General features: G+C 51.7%; 1 long non-coding RNA gene across 1 annotated transcript; it reads left to right on the plus strand.

Moving 5' to 3' along the window:
• The first annotated feature begins 828 nt into the window (after positions 1-828).
• Positions 829-4,234, plus strand: LOC122383179. Its single transcript, XR_006256796.1, has 6 exons — positions 829-912; positions 1,210-1,334; positions 1,486-1,512; positions 1,886-1,956; positions 2,253-2,377; positions 3,696-4,234. It is a non-coding gene; the product is annotated as an uncharacterized LOC122383179 (long non-coding RNA).
• Positions 4,235-4,770: the final 536 nt, after the last annotated feature.

Consider the following 4,770-nt stretch of genomic DNA (forward strand, 5'->3'; position numbering starts at 1 on the left):
TTATCAATGCATTGATTTGATCGTACTATCAAGCAGCTGTTTGTGTGGTTGGTTCAAGTTTATTGCTACCTTCATCTTAGACATATTGCCATGAGTCTCATAGTCGTAAACGATACCTATGTGCATGACCAGTGATCATGTCAGGAAAAACAATGTTGCATGTTGCCATGTATACAAATGGTGCAAGTGCTAAATAGCCGTCTTCATGACGGAATATCGGGTACCTTATAGACCTGTTTGGTCCTTTGATACCTCAGAAATTTTAGTAATTATTTATAGTAGGTTTTCAACCTTTCGAATGAGTGTCCCGTTACTTAGCTGCTTTTCTATTAAATATTACATTAATTTATTTTATTTAAGGGTTTACAACTCACGTAAACCTAAAGCGTAAGCACGTTTATAAAATTATTAAATGTATATAGTGCTAGTACAATGTTTAGACAATATACTGAGCTGCCAGCTGCGGGTGACCGAGCTCTTCAAATTCCACGATGGCTTGGCTTTGGACCGCAGCAGACAGCGGAGGTCAATGTCATTGCTAGGGCGGCGGCGGGGGCGCAGCGTCGGGCCGATGAACCAGAAGCCGGCTGGCGGGTACCAACGCTGATTTGCTCCCTCATAGTAGAAAGACGAGATACTAGAACCGAAAATTGCTTTGTTTGTAAAAAGTAAGTGATTGAGGGCAAAAACTGCCCGGCCTACAACTTCTAAAAATATTTTGAAGATTAAATACTTCAGCTGTAGTTTAGGCCTCAAGGGGTAGGTACTTTCCAGGTTTCAAATAGCTTCCACCGCGAAAGTTCCGTCGTGAAAACGGCCAATATTTAACAATTATATTTCAGATCCCTGCCAGCATTGGCAGCACCATCACCAGCACCGCCGGCCTCAGGACCAAGCCCACCACCAGCGGGCGTGAGTTCACCAGCGGAATCTGCTTATCGTGATGAACATAATTTCCTGGGTCAATGACCTGTGTTCCGTTCCCCATGTCCAGTCCCCGTGTATTTTTATGTATAAAGTCCTTTTTGTGTTATATATGCTAACATAGACTACGGCTATGTCAATAATGCAGTTGTCAGCATAACAGTTGGTAGTGGTAACAGTAATACAGAAGTCTATGATGCTAATCAAAGTAAAACTCGAAAGATGCAGATGACGCCATTCATAAATCATCTGGGACAATCACCTGTCCATTTACTACACTGGCAGGTTGACGGAGGCGGGTGTGCGGCTCTGGCGCAGCTGAGCCGTCGACCGCCGGAGCCAATCCGGCAGTCCGGCATTTCAGCTGCCGCACACTCGCCCGTCACAGGATCAGAGGCCTCCCCAGACAGGTTAGTTTGGTGGACGCTTCTTGTGTGATGCATATTTGGGATTCAACCTTTGTAGTTGCACTTCATGGGAGGCGAATGTTTTTTTTCATCATTTACCGGTTAGCCCTTTGTATTGTCTCTATTTATTTTTGATGGCGGCCCTCAATTTCAGCTTCCCGTTTCCGACCGGCTGAGACGGGTGAGCGGTGGCGGCGCAGCTGAGACGGTGAAATACAACACACCGCTCTGGTGGTCAGAGGCGAATGTGACGCTCTGTTCAGTCGTTTGTGGCGCAGTTTGACGGTTTTAGTTCAAAATTAAATAAGATCCAAGTGAGCGTTTGGCATAAGCTTTACTCTTCTGCATTTCCAATATTGATTCAATGATAGCATCTCAAGGATAGGATATCTCGTAGACGTCCTGCCTACTTTGTAGATTACTCAAAACTTTGTAGATTGTGTGACAGATAACGAACTACATCGATATGCGATTTTTGCTCGGTAATAAATTGTAACTGAAAAACAATCAACTGTCAATAGCTAGGTGCTGGATATTCATCTCTGGTCTTTCAGCTGCCGTCCCAGCATTGGCAGCACCACCACCAGCACCGCCGGCCTCAGGACCAAGCCCACCACCAGCGGGCGTGAGTTCACCAGCAGAATCTGCTTATTGTTATTTTTTTTTACAAATTGTCCGGTTATCGTGTCCCGTTCCCGTGACCTGTTTTTATGTCTGTTTCCGTGTCCCGTTTCCGTGTCCCCTTTTCGTGTCCGTTCCCTTGTTTCGTTCCCGTATCCTGTTTCCCGTGTCCCTTTCCAGTTGTGTGCCTTATCTAGTCCACCTTACGTTCCTTCTAAAGAATTGTGACTAGCCATGAAACTAGAAACATCATACATAAACCAGCTTGAATAATACCTTGTCCATTTACTACACCGGCAGGTTGACGGAGGCGGGTGTGCGGCTCTGGCGCAGCTGAGCCGTCGACCGCCGGAGCCAATCCGGCAGTCCGGCATTTCAGCTGCCGCACACTCGCCCGTCACAGGATCAGAGGCCTCCCGAGACAGGTTAGTTTGGGGACGATTTTTTGTATGCTGCATATTTTTGCTCAGCGTTTGTAGTTATGCTTGCTACGAGGCGATCTGCGGTTAACAACATTTAAAAATGACACTTTTCTCATTATTTGTATTTTCAGCCCCGGATGTCGCGTTTCCCTCCGCTGTTGGCGTCGCCAGATCCCCGTGAGGCCGGCTCTCTCCATAACGGTGAACAGAGCCCAGGGACCGCCGCTCAGTGGTGATACAGCCGTGTCAGCTGACTCCTGGGTATACTTTCAGCCCCCACGGTCACCTGGTCCGGCCGTCCGGAGCCAGTCGAGTACTCGACAAACGGCTGCCGTCGGCCGTCTGGTGGGTGGCCGTCTGTCACCCGGTGGCAGTCCGTCGGCCGTCTGGTGGGTGGCCGTCTGTCACCCGGTGGCAGTCCGTCGGCCGTCTGGTGGGTAGCCGTCTGTCACCCAGTGGCAGTCCGTCGGCCGTCTGGTGGGTAGCTGTCTGTCACCCGGTGGCAGTCCGTCTACGAACAGCGCACACCGAGATGGGATGCTCGGGGCCGTACGGCCGCCCTGTCTTCCCTCAGGAAATGGTGTGTGGGCTCTGCACTACCTGAGGGGTCTCGGGCGATAACAGAGACGCAGTCCGATGTGGCAGCCTCCACGTGGCGGATTGCGGGTCATGCTAATAGCCACACAGAGCCACACGTAAGTATTGCACTGTAGTATTCACCAGATTTGAGTGTGTTACAGGAACCTGACATGTGACGTCACCTGTACCGCTGTTTCCGCTTCTAATGACGACGTGGTCAGGTGTCGGCTCTGCTGCAGTGTCAAGAGGACGCACGGGTTCTCCGACATCATCATCTTGGTCGTGGTGGCGACTGTATCCGCCAGTGGGGGTGGTATTCAGGAGATCACTAACCTCTCGTCCTATTCTCCTCTCCATGCGGTGTACTCGGTAACCACAGGTTCCGGACCAGACCGGTAGGCGGCGCTAGTGTCGCTGACGTGCTCTGTCTGCGGCTCTGTGCTCCCCTCCTCTGCCCGCTGCTCCTGTTGCTCTACCCAGACCTCACAGGTGGGTCCCCCTCTTCTGGTGGTGTCTACTACACACATTGTCAGATGACCGGTACAGTGATAAGTAATGGACAGTGCACGGTGGACCGTGGTGCAATATATATTGACGATAAACCAGTCTGTGTTGTTAGTCACGCCGATGCTGTTTACTATTTATGGCGACTCCTTGAGCTGTGTAGTGTTTGTATCACATATCATCTATGGTGTTTGTTGTGTGTTTGTTGTGACTCCATTGTGTTTGTTGTTTGTTACAGGTCCGGCCCGTACCGACATTGACTCACGACGAGTCTACTGAGTCATACAGAGTCATGGGGAGTCATCCAGAGTCAACGGATGTCATGGGAGTGAACATAGGTGTGGAGGAGTCCTCCGGAGTCAGCGAAGTCATCCAGAGTCTACAATAGAGTCCTGGGAGTGAAAATGAGCTGTGTTAGCGGGTTAAGACGCTGTTTATACGTATCCCGGCTAGGCGGGCCGTCGCTCGGTGTCCGGCGGTCGGTGCGCCGCGCCGCCCGCCCATGTGTCACGGCTGGCCGGCTGTGCGGGTGTCTCCTGCCCGCCGGCCCGGTGATCGGTCCGTACCACGAGGGCTGAGAGGGGACGGGCCCCGCGGCGGTCAGCAGCAGCTCAGAGAGGCCTCGGCCGGTCAGCCGACGGTGCGGCGTGTGTTCGACGGGTCCGACGGCGGCCTTACAGACGTGAGAACGGACCGGAGAGCAGCCGAGCTGAGGGCCAGCTGCCCATTCTGATCGGCGTGTCCTGCACTGGTCAGACACTGCAGCCTATACTGATCTTGAATACACTTTGTATATGTGAAGGATAACTTTATATGGTCCTCGGGTGACGAACGAGTACGAGTGAACGAGTACGAATACGAGCCAACAAGCTCTGAAGAGTCATTGGGAGTCAACAGAGTCGTCAGAGTGACCCGGAGTCAACGGACTCATCACGTGTCCTGAGGAGTCATCCGGAGTCAGCCGAGTGATGGGTGAGTCAACCGAGTCCCTCTGACTCCGAGTCACACCGAGAGTAGGAGCGAGTCGGTGGTGGGGATGGCTGAGTCAAAGATGGCGCCGATTGGTGACGGCACGCGGTGCCCCACTGGTGACGGCTGTGGTGACGTCACTGTGACGTGTGTGTGTCTGTGTGTGACGTCACAGAGGTGTGACGTCACATGTCGCCCCCTCTACAGCCGCTGCCCCCGACACAGAGTCTCTCCAAATAGGAAGGCCGTCCGAGACGCAACAACTTCTACCGTGTCCATTCTCCTTTCTATTGTTGCTTCGAAATTCGTCTCGTTGGTTTTCTTATGCACGCAAATATTTCAAT

Source organism: Amphibalanus amphitrite, unplaced genomic scaffold, assembly GCF_019059575.1.
Source record: "Amphibalanus amphitrite isolate SeventyFive unplaced genomic scaffold, NRLGWU_Aamphi_draft 000157F_arrow, whole genome shotgun sequence".
NCBI classification, from domain to species: Eukaryota; Metazoa; Arthropoda; class Thecostraca; order Balanomorpha; family Balanidae; genus Amphibalanus; species Amphibalanus amphitrite.